Genomic DNA, 16,085 nt, shown 5'->3' with positions numbered 1-16,085 from the left:
CACTTAAGGATTGCTATTAAGGACATTCGTGATTCACGGGAGGAGGTTCAAATATCATGAAAGAATTAATGGTGAATCTTTACAAAGGTTTTCAATTCAGTTTTTTATCCAGGTTCATCAAAAAAATCACTATCTGTGACAGCTATACCTTTACAAAATGCAATTATTAATTAATAAAAACACTTGAAAGTCAAAACCACTCCTTGATCCACAGGCTGAAGGATAGATATTGTATTAGCAGCCATGAAATTAACATTAATTTCCAAGTACATCTCCATCTAAGCTTTTGGGTAGCTAGGTGAACTGTCAATAAGCAGCAATCTTTTTTCCTTTTTTCTTTTCTTTCCTTTTTTTTTTTTTTCCTTTATGTAGTTTCGCTCCTGTTGCCCAGGCTGGAGGGTAGTGGCATGGTCTCGGCTCACTGTAACCTCTGCCTCCAGGGTTCAAGCCATTCTTCTGCCTCAGCCTCCCAAGTAGCTGAAATTACAGGTACCACCAACATGACCGGCTAATTTTTTGTATTTTTAGTAGAGACGGGGTTTCACCATATTGGCCAGGCTGATCTCAAATTCCTGGCCTCGTGATCCACCCATCTCGGCCTCCCAAAGTGCAGGGATTACAGGTGTGAGCCAGTACACCTGGCCAAGCAGCAATCTCTTTAAAGGAATCTTTTGTTTGTTTGTTTGTTTCTTCTGAGCAGTAGGTCTCAATAGTGGGATTAAAATATTCAGTAAACCATGCTTTTAACAGATGTGTTTTCACTCAGACTGTGATGTTCCATTTCTAGGGCACAGAAAGAAAAGATTTGCATAATTCTTAAGGGCCTTGAGATTTTCAGAGTGCTCAATGAGCATTGGCTGTAACTTAAAGTCACCAATTGCAGTGGTCCTCAAAGAGAGTCAGCCCATCCTTTGAAGTTTTGAAGCCAAGCTCTGACGTCTCCCTAGCGATGAAAATTTTACCTCTTCACTAAGCTTAATCATTTCTAGCTCTTGACTTAAACTAAGAGACGTGCAGTTCTTCCTTTCATTTGAGCTCTTTGAGGCCGCTGTGGTTACTAATTAACACCCCCAGCGGGTGACACCCTCCTCCCTCCTCAATCGAGTTCACCCACACCCGGGCGTGAGGAACAGGGCTTCCTGCACCCCACACACCCTGCGCGCCTGGGGCTCTCCCACACGGGGCTTTCATGAGCCAGGCAGCAAGGCCTGGCCCAGCCTGGCCCTGGACGAGCCAGGCCGTGCCCCAGCCAGGCTGCACAGGCAGAAGGAATCTCCCAACCTGCCCCGGCATGCGAGGATTTTGTGTTCGCTGCCCTGACTCCTCCAGAAGTGGGGTTGTCCCACCCTCAGACTCTTCGGTGGCCTCCGCACCCCAACAAATGCCAGGAGGACCAGGACCGGCAGCACGGCGGCCTACTGTGAGCGTGCTCAGTGGGACAGCTTAGGCCCCCTCAAGCTGAGTCACAGGGCCAAGGTGTGCTTGTGCCACCCACGTCCCACCGGAGTCTGCAGTGGGACTGGAACTCTAGCTCGCCAGGGCTGCGTGGGAAACCAAGGACTGGGCACCTCCACCTCCGAAGCTCGTGACCCTGGAAGCCTCCGCGCCAAGCACAGATGCAAGCAATTCAGGCACCTCCCAACCGCTCCAGGAGCCGAGGCGCTCGCATGCACTCACCCCTAGCCTATTAGATGAGCTCCTGTCAACACTAGAGTTTCAGCAAAAGGCACAACCTTTCCTCGATCCGGCGCCACTTGGGGGAGCTGAAGGACGTGGAAGAGCCTGCTCCGCTCGAACCACTTCTCAGCCAGGAAGAACACCGGGCTCTGCTGGAGGAGCTTTAGGACGCGGGGTTGGGGCGGCGGACTCTCTTTCGTGGTGAACCTCTGACTCCGTATGGAGAGGCGTGTCTTCCCTTCCAACTGACTTTCCTAGGATCCCTGAGTTCCAGGTCCCGTGAGAGACCCCACACAGTGGAGGGCCGTCATTCTTTCCTGAGCATCCCAGGGATCCCAGAGCCCGTCCAGGTACAGGGAGGTGGACTGTTTACTGCTCATGCGCGGGTTTGCAGGCAGCAGCCTAAGTTTTCTAACTAGCCCAGGCGGAGCTCTCATCCCTTTTCCCCCCACCCACCCGCGTTCTTCAGTAGAGTGGGCGGAGACCTCCATCCCGGGAAACACTGGCCCGGGCAGCCGCCAGGCCTGCTCTTCTTTCCCCGTCTCGCCACCTCTGCCTCCCCCCGCCACCGTCACTCGCCTACCCATGCCCCGCCAGCTTCCTCGCCATCACCGTGGAGCGCCTGACAGCTAAATGCAGACCCAAGACACCACGCAAAACGGGGTGCTGCCCTTTCTAGGCGGGAGGGAACTCAGGCAGAGAGCAGGAGAGGAACGGAGACAGAGAGAGAGGGAGCGACGGAGGCAGGAAAGAACGGATGGACGGAGGGACCTTGGAAGGGACGGAGGGATAGAGGGAGGAAGAGAAGGAAGGAGGGAGGGAGGAAGGGAGGAACTGAGGGAGGGACGGAGGGAAAGAGGGAGGGAGGGAGCAAGGGACAGAGAAAGGAAGGCAGAGAGAAATGCGGTCTTCTGCCTCCAGGACCAGCAGGACCTCGCACTCCGGAAAAATGTTGTGTGCCCAATGCGGGCTAAGTGCTAGGCCCCCAGCTGCGTTGGCCTGCGGGGCGCTCACCGGCCCTCCGGATCACCAGCCTGGGGTACTTCATCCGGGAGCGATTCAGACGAATTTCGTCTCCCAGGGAATGAGAGAATTGTCCAGAGAGCAATGAGCCGAGACTCGGGTGGTTGTCCATTTTTCATCCACATGGTTCACAGATGAGACAGTCCCACGTTGAGCCTGCAAAGGAGCGCGAGGTGGATAGTCCCGTCCACACAGGAGTCACACTCAGGCTGACTGAAGCGTGGTTTCGGATTCCACGTTACTTTGCCCTCTGCAAGGGGTCGTGTTGCTCACGTGTCTTACTGGGCTTAAGTCAAGGTGTTATCAGGGCTGTATTGCCCCCCCACCGTCCACCCGCCTCCTTTCTCCAAGGCAAAGCACCTCCAAGTAAACACACACAGGACCGATGGTCAGAGGCAGAACGGTGCTGGGGAAATTGGGTACTCACATGTAAAATAATGAATCTGGGCCCTTCACTTATACCATAAGAAAAAATTAACTAACTGGATCATATACCTAAATGTAAGCTAAAACTACAAAATTCTTAGAACAAAATATAGGGGAAACATGTCATACACTGGATTTGGCAGTTTTTTTTTTTTAACAGGACACCCAAAACACAAGAAACAAAAGAAAAATAGATGAATCGGAATCTATCCAGAATATGCAAAGAACAATTCAGCAACAATAAAACAAACTACCGGTTTAAAATATTGGCAAAATCTTAAGCAGACATTTCTCTAAAAATTATGTAAAGTGGCTAATAAGCACATGAAAAGATGCTCAACAAAACTCATCATTAGTGAAATGCAAATCTAACCCCAAATGACATATCACTTAATACCCATCAGCATAGCTACTACCAAAAGAAAGAAAACAAAACACAAAATCACAAGTGTTGGTGAGGATGTGGAGCAATTAGAACCCTTGTACACTGCTGGTGGAAATGTAAAATGCTACAGCTGCTATAAAATAACAACATAGTAACTAAAAAATTTACACATAATGTCACCATACTATCCAGCAATTTCACATCTGGGTATGTAGCAAAAGATAGGAAAGCAAAGACAGAAAATAATACACGTACACCTAGGTTCACAGCAGCATTACTCACATCACCAGAAACCTGTTTGAATTACTCAAGTGTTCTTTGAATTACCATCAATGAATAAATAGATAAAATGTGATTTATACATACAGTGGAATATTATTCAGCTATGTAAAATAAGGAAATTCTGACACATGGTATGTTATGCATGAACCTTAAGGACATTGTGCAAAGTGACACGAGCCGGTCATAAAAGAACAAATACTGAATCATTCCAATTATGAGATACTTAGAGTAAAGAAATTCTAGAAATCCAAGTAGAAGAGTGGTTCCTAGGAGCCTGAGGGGGAGTAACAAGGAGCTTATATAATGGGTATAGAGTTTTGTTTCTGCAAGTTGAAAGAAGGTCCCTATGAATGAGAATGATAGTTGCAAAACAATGTGAATGTAGTTAATTTTTCTGAGCTGCACATTTACAACAGCTGAAATGGTTAATTTGATGTACACTTTACCACAAATAAAAAAATAATTTTTAAATAAACAAACTATAGCTATCTGCAATATCATGAATTAATACCATAACTATAATGTTGCATAGAAGAAAGCAGATGTAAAAGTATACATATTACACAATTTCACTCATATAAAATCCAAAAAGTGATCACAACTGAGGTTCTGGCTTCCAGTAATAATTAAGTAAAGTAGTTTGTTGAATACTTCACAGATAACTATAAAAAAGCTCTTTGGTCACAGGGCTGCAGCACTGCAATCTCAGCATGCACCAGGCTCAGGGAGAGTGCGCTAATCTCTGGAGGAAGGGACGAGGCTCCCCACTTCTCGCTAGTCTTGCTGGGAGATGCAGTCTCACAAACGCTCCCAGTCCTTTGGTCACAGGGCTGCAGCACTACAATCCTAGCATGCACCGGACTCAGGGAAAGTGCGCGTCACTGGAGGAAGAGGCAGGGCCGTTCGCGCCTCGGTGGGCTTCCTGGGAGATGTAGTCTCATAAACACTCCCAGCCCTTTCATCACCGGGCTGCAAGACTACAGTCCCAGCACGCACACAGCTCGGGGACAGTGCCCATTACCGGTGGAAGAGACTGGACAGTGGTGCCTCCTTCTACTTGCTGGGAGATGTAATTTCATAAAGACTCCCAGACTTTCCGGTCCCGTGGCTACAAGACTACCATCCCAGTATTCACCAGGGTCAGGGACAGTGTGCGTCACTGGAAAAAGAGGCGGGGCTGTGTGCGTCTCCCTAGGTTTGCTGGGAGATATATGCTCATAAACTCTTCCAGCCCTTTCCTCAAAGAGCTGCAGGACTTCAATCTTAGCATGCACTAGTCTCAGAGACAATGCGTGTCACTGGAGGAAGAGACCGGGCTGTGTGAGCCTCCCTAGGATTGCTGGAAGATGTATTCTCATAAACACTCTCAACCCTTTGGTCAAAGGGCTACAGGACTATAATCCCAGCATGCTCCAGGCTCCAGGGCGAGGCGCAGACCTGAAAGAAGGGGCAGAGTGGTATGCGCCCCACCTAATATGCTGGGAGCTGTAGTCCGTTAACTACTCTCAGCCTGTTTGTCGGTAGTCTTCAGAACTATACTCCCAGCATATAGGAGGATCCAGGGTGCATAGCCCTGGAGGGAGGGTCAGAGCGGTGTGGACTTCCCAGAGTCCAAAGCACTGTTGAGTTCTTATGCTATGCCGACTCTTTGCAAGGAGAGTGAGTACAGAGGTGCACTTGGAGGGCAGGTCTGGGCTGGGCATTGAGGAGGGTATTACCCTACGAAGACACCTTCCCTTTTCCCAAATGACCGGTTTGCCCTCACCCGATTGAGCCTATCCTTCTCAGGTTCCTCTTTCAATTGCACCCAGCGTTCTTTCCAGAGCATTACATCTTCTGCAGCCCTAGGCGCTGCCTTCTTTCCTAAACTACTGTGGAAACTTTCCTGATGTCCGAGACACTGTCCATTGTGACACAGCCCTCATTTTTCTCTAGCCAGAGAATGAACTTAACCATTTTTGAGAGAAATCTTTCACCTAGACTGCTTGTGAGCAGCTTCAGAGCTCTGCAGGGGGTGACAAGGGCTGTAGCTTCCTGGAAATGTCACTCTCAAAGTCGCCTTTTTCACAACTGTGAAAGTCTAGTCATCAGAAGGTTAATTATTGGGTTGCACAAAATCTGCTAAGACTCCGAGGCGTGAGTCTTGTGAGCCATTTTCATCAACCCATTTAAGTGGACATGCTCCAAAATGCAACCTGAAGTTGCTGACTATTTAGGCATTTTACACTTGAAATTAATGGTCTCATCTCAAGTCAGGCCTGGCTTGCTAGTGACTCAGAGCCACATATGGGACCTGATACCTCAGAACAGATAGTGTTCCAGCTTTGTGGGAGCAACTTTTAAGATGTGGAGTACTTGGGGTCATTTGAAACCCGCTATCATCAGTAGGGACTTTTACTTCTAAAAAGCATTTGCATTTTTATTTTATCTGTCTTCAACGTGACTCTGTTTATTTTAACAGTAAAAAACACATTCCTGGGTGGAGATTTAAGATGCTACTGAGACATGCAATGTATGCACAAATGTGTACAGCTACTGCACTGTGCACCCAGAAGACCACTCAGAACATGCTTTCTGCAACACTTCTTTCCACCTTCTTATGAATAATCATGCAAAACTCCCATAAAGAGGGTTTCTCCAGCAATAATTAGTGCTGTCTCACTTTTATGAGCAGGCTGCCCTGGAATCTCTTTCTCAGACTGTACCGTCTATTCTGCACTTAATTTTCAAAATATTTTCTTTTCTTTTTTTTTGCAACAAATTATGCTGTACTTCTTTTGCTGTGTGTCTCATTTAAATTCTTTTAAACTAAGAAGATAAGAACCAAGGTATTACATCAGCCATCAACATTTCTGGTACCATGATCTGGGGAAAGTTTTGTCTGCTTCATTAATTTCAGTTTCCCTTTTTTTGCAGTGAATACTATGGCAGTTCCAGACTCCCTGGTTAACTATCGCTGCTTGTTCCAGTGCTATTTCAGTAAAGTTCTGCGGGAAACGTTTTTAAGTCAACTGTATTCTTTAGAGAGAGAATATATGTCCGCTCTCCTTTTGGCTGCTGCTTCTGTGGCATCGTTAAACACACTAACCACATGGGTTGCTCTCAATATTTCATATTTGGGCTGCTTTGCCCCTTAGTTTCACATCTTTCTGGCCACAGTTCGGACTCAGCTTATTGTTTGCTGTCCCTTCATCAATACTCTATTGCCACCTAGTGGTCATTGTAATGTATTTTTCTGGTCAGGTTTTCTGTTTACAAAAATTTTTGTTTTGTTTTCAACGGCACATTAAGAGAACCCTGTCCCTTGAGGCTTTATGCATTTCCCAGCTCCTTGAAATTGTTCTTCAACAGGCTTTCTTTACTGAACAAAAGATGCACAGTCATGCAGATGCCCGGTCATAGGGATTGCATCTGAGCATTCCAGGTGTTATAATTGGGCATCTCAAATGGCAAACCAGTGAATTAGGGCAAGGCTTGTCAGACAGACATCTGCCCCCCAGCCCGCAGTGGGGGTCATGTCGGTAGGGCTGGAGATGTCCACCGCTGGGGGGAGCTAGGACGGTGTATGGCAAATGCCTATGACCTCCTAGAGCTTCAGTTAATGGGGTTTCGAGGGGATGCTCTGGACACCTTGGTGGTTCCACTTGGCTCATGGGGATGCCCACAGCCTCCTGGACTTCAGTAAATGTTCTGTCGTTGCAGGATTCTCTCAGCACCGTGGGAACCACTTCCTCTACTGTCACTGAAACACCCCTGGGATGTATATCTAAAAATTAGAACAGCTTTTGGCTAAATAAACTTAGAAAAAAGAAAACCTTATCTTCTTTTGTAACACTATTTGGCCTGCCTACAGATTAGCTGACAAAACATGGCTGGAGAATGAGACTGTGAACTTTAACTCCATCCTACAGCTAGATCTTTTCTGTAATCAGGGAAAATGGTCTGAAGTATCCTATGTGCAAGCCCTTCTGGCCTGACAACAAAATCCAGCTCTATACAGCACCTGTGGGCTAAAGCCTAGTAAGCCAGAAAGCCCCTCAGAACAATTGGAAGATCATCTCTTATTAAGGGGAAGGGACCCCAGATCCCACAGCACAACACCAGCTCCTGACAGGGGCCCTCAGGGGTCCACACCTCCTTTAGAATCCCCAGCATCCCCACACTATCAGAGTCTTCTGTAGAATCTAAGCTTGTTTCACCTCCTCCTTATGCTCCTCTCTATCGGCCTTTGCCAGGTACAATAGAGACCAGTCCAGCTGCAGTTACTCACAGTGGGACTTCACACCATCCAGGGCCAGAGAAATTGCTCCCCTTAAAGAAAGTCCCAAATGGAGAGAGGACCATCAGAGTGCTTGTTCTACTCTCAATAAATGATCTAATCCAATATAAGCAACAACTCTGACGGCCCTCAGACAACTTCAACTCATTTACTGAAGGCTTCCAGGCTCTAACTTTGACCACCATTCAACTGCACCATCCATAAATGAACCGAATGACTGCTGCCAACTTAGCTGCACAAAATTTTGCTTATTAGCAAAAAATAGAAAATACTTAAAATATTTGTTGCTTTCACCATTTTAATGCAAAATACTTTTGCAGTGTAAATGTCACCATAAGGTGGAGCTTTGGGAATCCAGTAGAAACTATCTCAGAAAACCTCAATGGGTCCACAACAAGAAGCAGAGGGCCTCAAAAGACTTTAACAACGTCTGAACTCCATGGCCACTGTAGATCGACAAAAGCAAAGAGCCTGGGATCTTCTCCCAGCCGGGCAAAGAGGAACATGTTTATATCTCAAAGAAGAATGCTGTTTTTGAGATCAATCAGCCCGGTTTAGTCCAAGAAAATATTAATAATATCATCAGCCAGGCAGACAAAATTGAATCTCTAGGAAGTTCTATGGGAATATGAAAGCAATGTCTATTACCTGCCTTACTGTCTTTAATAGTAACAGTCATTACTATACTTTTAGCTTTTACTTTTCTTCCAATTTTGTTTAAAATGTTAACTGATTCCTTGCTCTCTTGCTTACGGCAACTCCATGTTTGCATGATTGTTTTGCAAGACTTTCAACATTTGGCTGCCAACATCTCCATGATCTCGGGTTACAGAAATGTGGGGAAAAGAAAGAGAGATCAGACTGTTACTGTGTCTCTGTAGAAAGAAGTAGACATAAGAGACTCCATTTTGCTCTGTACTAAGAAAAATTCTTCTGCCTTGAGATGCTGTTAATCTGTAACCCTAGCCCCAACCCTGTGCTCACAGAGACTTGTGCTGTGTTGACTCAAGGTTTAATGGATTTAGGGCTATGCAGAATGTGCTTTGTTAAAAAAGTGCTTGAAGGCAGTATGCTTGTTAAAATTCATCACCACTCTCTAATCTCAAGTATCCAGGAACACAATACACTGTGGAAGGCCACAGGGACCTCTGCCTAGGAAAGCCAGGTATTGTCCAAGGTTTCTCCCCATGTGATGGTCTGAAATATGGCCTCCTGGGAAGGTAAAGACTTGACCATCCCTCAGGCACAGCACCTTTTCTAACCTTGTTTATGACACAGAGACATTTGTTCACATGTTTTCCTGCTGACCCTCTCCCTACTATTACCCTAGTGTCCTGCCACACTCCCTCTCCAAGATGGTAGAAATAGTGATCAATAAATACTGAGGGAACTCAGAGACCAGTGCCGGCGTGGGTCCTCTGTATGCTGAGCGCCAGTCCCCTGGGCTCACTTTTCTTTTTCTATACTTTGTCTCTGTGTCTCTTTCTTTTCTCAGTCTCTCATTCCACCTGATGAGAAACACCCACAGGTGTGGAGGGGTAGGCCACCCCTTCATTGAAACTGTGGTGACTGTACAGTCAACACAATGAGCCTTAGCATTCGCATTGTAATTGGGCTTATTCAAGCAAAGCTATCTTCATAAAGGACTTTCTGTTCTAGAGAGCATGTGCATTTTGATTTTGCCTGTCCTCAAACTTAACTTTTGTTCATTTTAATAGCAAAAAATACACACCTCAGCTGGGCACAGAGGCTCACACCTGTACTCCCAGCACTTTGGGATGCTGAGAAGAATGGATTGCTTGAAACCAGAAGCTCAACACTAGACTGGCCAACATAGTGAAACCCCATCTCAACTAAAAATACAAAAATTAGCCAGCTATGGTGGTGCATGCCTGTAATCCCAGCTACTCAGGAGGCTGAGGCACGAGAATGGCTTGAACTCGGGAGGCAGAGGTTGCAGTGAGCAGAGATTGCACCACCACACTCCATCCTGGGCAACAGAGTGAGACTCTGTCTCAAGAAAACAAACAAAAATACACTTCTGTCTAGAGGTCTAAGATGCTAATGAGACATGCAAAATATGAGTAAGCATGTACAGCTACTGCACATGTGTACCCAGAAGACCACTCAGAACAGGCTTACAAGCAGCTCCTCTTCCCCCCTCCTTATTAATAATAATGTAAATCTCCCGTAAGAGGGTTTCTCCAGCGACAATCCACGCTGTCTCACTCTTATGAGCAGCCCGCCCTGGAATATCTCTCTCACAGTGTACTGTATTCTGCACTTAACTTTCAAAATTTTTTTTTCTTTTCCAATAAATTATGCTGTACTTCTTTTCTGTGTGTCTCTTGTTTAAATTGTTATAAACTAAGAAGACAAGGACCGAGGTATCCCATCAGCTCTCAACACAGCAATAAATCAGCCTCCTTCCTGTGGGCATAGTCCATGCAGAAAAGGAGTCACATCACCTAGGTGCTGGACCCAGACATACGTCACAATTTGTCCTATGCACAAAGTTAAGGTAATAGAGGAGAGTCATATTAAATAGTTTCTGGGCCCAGAGATATGTCACAATGGCTCCTGTGAGCAGAGATCAGGCAGAATAATCACATAACCAGTGTGCTGGATGCAGCAATAAGCCACCCTTTCATCTGTGGGCATGACCTAGGCAAGAAAGAAGAGTCACGGCATTTAGGTGCTTCCTGCAAAGGTACTTAACAATCTCTCTTATGGGCAAAGCCCAGGTAAGAGAGGAGAGTCACATCTCCAAGGTGATTAACATAGAAATATGTCACAAGAAACTTTAGACAGGGCCCATACTGGATCTTCTTATCTTCCAGATGTTAGGACCAGGGATATGTCAGAATACCCAAAATACACAGGGCTTAGTCAAAAAAGGAGAGCCACATCACCTAGGTGCTGGGTCTAGACATATGTCACGTCTCTTTTATGGGAAAAGCTCAGGTGAAAAAGCAGTTCGCATCAAATAGTTGTTAGGCAGAGAGATATGTCACGTTGCCTCCTGCTAGGCCAAAGACTCACATCACCTTGGTGCTAGGCCCATGTTCACATATAAATATTCAACCAGAGTTGAAATGGTTGCTCATTTCTAAGCCCAGCTTATAGACAAGGAGGACTCTCCTATCCTGACATAGTTAATTGTAATGATGTTGACTCTCATACCCGGGTTTAATGCCACAGACATGATCATGGGTCCCTACCAGCAGGAAGGTCTCAAAATTGATTGCAACTCTCATTCATACTGTATAGCACCATTGGGTGGTACACAGAGATTGCTAACTGGGCCGAGCACACAGGTGAGACTGTGGCACTCATATGTACACCCAGCCAACAGTAAATATTCTCATCCTCTCACAGGAACACAGGTCACTGTTGAGGTTCTGAATCTCATACCTGTAGTCAGTCAAAGGTGGGAAAAATTGACTTATATATGGATACTCATGAGTAGGTGACTCTCAGACCAAGATTCAGCATAACTGTGAGGCTGTGACTTCAGTTTGCAGAGGAACTGAGGCTGTCATGCACAAATCCAGTCTGGTGTTGAGATGGTTACTCGTGGGCTTAGACCCAACATACAAGAGGTGTTGAAGGTCATGCCTACAACTGTGACAGTTGTGGGATTATTAATCTCATTCCAGGACCATTCTGCAGGTTTCATGATGAAATTTCCCAGTGCCTAGCACCTGAGTGACTTGACGCTCTTGCATGGACCCAGCCCACAGATGGGATATTAACATATTGCTGGATCCAGCACCTTGAGGGTGTAACTCTATTCTCCTTCCTTGGCACTGCCCACAGTGAGCATTTTGACATATCGCTAGACCTTGCACCCAGGTGATGTGAGTGTTCTCTTCTGTCTTGGCGCTGCCCACAGGAAGCGTTGTTCTATATAGCTTGGCCTGGCGCCCAGGTTATGTGACTCTCCGGCTTGTGCCCATATGGGACACAGTGGTATATTGCTGGGTCCACTAACCATGTGATGTAACTCCTCTGCCTGGGCCCTGCCTACAAGGGGCACTGTGACAGATCTCTGTGCTCACTGGCCAGGTAATGTGATTCTCTTTTCCTGTCTGGTCCCTTCACACAGAAGGGATTGTGACAGGTTGCTGGGCTTAGCACCAAGTTGATGTGAATCTTCTGCCTGTATCAAGTTCACAGAAGGCCTTGTGACATACCTCTGTGTCCACTACCTATTTGATGTGACTCTCCTCTCTCACCTGAACATTGCCCACAAGGGAGATTGTGACATATCTTTGGGCGAAGCACCAGGATGATGTGACTCTTCTCCCTGCCTCGGTCATGCCCACAGAGGGAAGTGTGACTTATAACTGGGCACAGCACACAGGTGAAGTGATTCTTCTGCCTGGTCCCTACCTACAGGAGTCATTGTCAAATACCTCTGGGCCCATCATCTAGACTATGTGACTCTCTACTTCTTCCTAGGGCCTGCTCACATAAGGATTGTGACATATTACTTTGCCCAGTACCTACATGATGTGACTTTTCTCTCATGTCTGGGCTCTGTCTTGGAGATGAATGTGACACACAGCTAGGCCTGGCCCCTAGGTTATGTAACTTCTCCTTTTTCAAAATCCTACCCACCAGGGGCATTGAAACATCTCTCTGGGCACTTCACTTAGGTAATGTTACCCTGTTGCCTGGAGTCTCCCCTCAGGTGGTATTGTGACACATTGCTCGACCCAGTACCTATGTGATATACTCTCCTTTCTTGCCTGGGCCCTGTATACATTGTGTATTGTAATATATAGCTGGGTTCAATGACTAGGTGATGCAATTCTTATGCATAGGCCCTACCCACAGGAACATTGTGACATTTCTTTAGCTCTGACTCTCCTCTTCTGCCTTAGCCCTGCCAAAAACGGAGGTGGTGACATATAACTGGACCTAGGAACCAGCTAATATGACTTTCCTCTTTTGCCTGCACCCAGCATATTTTGGGTATTATGATGTATCACTTATCTCAAAGCCTGCAGGATGAAAGGCTCCTGCCTGAGCCCAGCCATCAGTAAAAATTGTCATTCTCCCACATGGACACAGCCCATAATAGAGGTTGTGAATCTCAAACCCAGAGGCAGTCAAAAGTTGGAAATTTGGCTCTCATAAGTGGATGTTGTCCACTCCCTGACCAAGATCCAAAACACTTGTGAGGCTGTGACTCCACTAAGATAATTCAATTTTCAAAAGGCATTAAGGCTCTCATGGAAAAATCCATTCCACCATTGAGATTGTGACTTATGCACATAGATGCAACATACAGGAGGCCTTGACTCTCATACCCAGAACCGGCATTTATGTGGGATTGTTAATCTCATCAAGGGACCTTCCTGCAGGTGTGATTCTGACGTACACCTCTATGTACATTGCAGTGAGCCGAGATCACACCACTGCACTCCAGCCTGGGCGATAGAGTGAGACTCTCTCAAAAAAAAAAAAAAAAACAAAAAAACAAAAAAAAAAAAAAAACAGGTAATGACATTGCTTCCTGCCTCTGCCTGAAGTTAGGTGTCCCTGACCTCTGCTGGCACCTAGCAGTCAAAGTGGATGTGGTCAGGGGTCAACTCTCAGCTGAGCACAGGGCCCTTCCCCTCTCGGTACCCCACACAGGTGAAGCTGCTGGTCATGGCTAACCTGGAGCTGCTCTATGTCTCACAGTTCCCTGCTGAACCAGTAATATTTATGGGGTACAGTGTGATGTTTCACTGCATCATAATACATGGTACAGTGTGATGCAGTGAAACATCACATTGTACTCTGTAAACATGTATAATTATTATATGTTAATTATATGATGTTCCACTGCATCATACTATACGGTACAGTGAGATGCAGGTGAAACATAACACTGTACTCCGTAAACACATATAACTATCATGTGTTAATTACATGATGTTTCACTGCATCATACTACACGGTACAGTGTGATGCATCACACTGTACTCCACAAACATTTAAAATTATGTTAATTATATGATGTTTCACTGCATCACATTGTACCATATACACTGTACAGTGATACAACCAGAGTAATTAGCATATTTAACACTTCTTTAAACATTTATTTCCTTGCGCTAATAAAGTTCAAAATCCTCGCATCAAGCTAGTATAGAATAAACGTACATTATTATTAGCTATAGTCATCGTGCTGTGTAATAGAACACCAGGATTTATTCTTCCTAACTGTAACTTTGTAACCCAGTGACAAAGCTCTCCCCACTCCCTCATACTTCTGCCATCACTAATCTCTGGTAACCACCATTCTACTGTCTACTTCTATGAGATCGACTTCTTCAGATTTCACGTGAGTGAGAGCACATGGTCTTTTTCTTTCTGTGCCTGGCTTATTCCACTTAACATAATGTACTCTAGGCTCATCCATGTTGACACAAATGACAGAACTTCATTCTGTTTTATGACTGAACATTATTCCTGTGTGTGTGTGCGTGTGTGTGTGTGTGTGTGTTTAACATTTTCTTTATTTATTCTGTAGATGGGCACTTATACACTGTTGGTAGGAATGTTAATTAGTACAATCATTTCCCATTTCTCTAGGGAGAACTGTATGGAGGTTTTTCAATATATTATAAATAGAACTACCATATGATCCGGCAATCTCATTGCTGGGTTTATATCAAAAGGAAAAATATAAGCATGTCAAAAAATATAACTGCATTCTCATGTTTATTAAGCAATATTCACAATAACCCAAACCATTATTTCTTCTAAATATTTCTTAATTTACCTTTTTTTCATATATTACACCTTAAACTTTTAAAGGCAATTTCTGAAACTTATGAGTCACTGATTCTTTGACTGCTGCCTTCCTATTTAGAGAGTCTGGTAAAACAATTAAATGCTTTTTATTTCTTCTCAATCTAATCTTCATATACAAATACATTAATATTTTCTATTAATTTGCCTTCTATAATATATATGACTACATTAATTGTGATCAGCATTTCACTTTACTAGTCCTGTTTTTGGCTCAGCCTATTTTAATATGTAATTTGTATGTTGTACATTAAATTGTTTTACAACACTTTCAATACTTTACTTTTCATTTGCCTCTTTTCCAAAGATAGCTTGACAAGCTCGAAGTTTCTTTCCACATTATTTTGGTTTCCTGTTTTTTCATTATATTGACTTAAACATTTAAATATAAATTCAATATCTGAGATTTATGTGCCATATAATTTCTTCTGATGCTTCACCCCAGTAGCTCATCTCCTTGTGTGCAACATAATTTATAATTTAATCCTCACATATGGGAGACACCGCATTCCAATGCCTGCAGGCAGTCTCTCTTTGTTTATTCCATTTGCCTTGTCAGAAGGGAACAACCCACATGGACTTGACGTTCTTGTAATCAGATGCATCTGAGTGGAGCCCTGGCCTCTTAGGTTGATTACTTCTCTAGATCATTACCTTTATTTACTTCCAGTCCTGGGAAGTTTTCTTAATTTCCTTTCAACTATATTACACATTCTGGGAATTCTTGTAACTTCTTGGTGATTTTAATTGTCTGCGTTAGGTTTTTAAAGTATATTATTTTTCCGAAAAGCAGAAATATCCATAGTTGCATACATGAGTGAAATATTTTACATAGATTTTCTATGGCATCTAGCACCATGAGAAATTCCAAGTTTTTTCATTTGAAACAGCCCTCTCATCAATAGGCCATATTGTAATAATTTGTAGAATATGATTACTTTTATACCATTAGAAAATTAATTATATATTATGTAGATATTTTTGAAATACTCCAATGCAATAAATAGTATATGTTCAGAAGCATTGTTTTCTCTAACATAAAACTAATATGAGTAAAATTATCTACCTGAATTCAGATATTTTGGCTTCAATGGCCATTCTGTCTCATTAGCACTTCTCTGATCCATAAAAGGCATCATTTGTATTTTTTGTTTAATTCATAATTTATTGAAATGAACAACTTAACATTATAAAGTTTTATGG

General features: G+C 44.3%; 1 protein-coding gene across 1 annotated transcript in view; it reads left to right on the top strand.

Moving 5' to 3' along the window:
• LOC129530429 (protein FRG1-like) overlaps nt 1-8,277 on the top strand; it is a 68,446-nt gene extending 60,169 nt beyond the window's left edge. Inside the window, exon 8 of the transcript XR_008675817.2 lies at nt 8,029-8,277. The gene's annotated coding sequence lies outside the window, so the exon portion shown is untranslated. The remainder of the gene's footprint in view (nt 1-8,028) is intronic.
• Nucleotides 8,278-16,085: the final 7,808 nt, after the last annotated feature.

The sequence above is a fragment of the Gorilla gorilla genome, chromosome Y (assembly GCF_029281585.2).
Source record: "Gorilla gorilla gorilla isolate KB3781 chromosome Y, NHGRI_mGorGor1-v2.1_pri, whole genome shotgun sequence".
In the NCBI taxonomy this organism is placed as follows: Eukaryota; Metazoa; Chordata; class Mammalia; order Primates; family Hominidae; genus Gorilla; species Gorilla gorilla.
The sequence above is the reverse complement of the archived record's forward strand: the minus strand, read 5'-3'. Positions and strand labels throughout refer to the sequence as shown.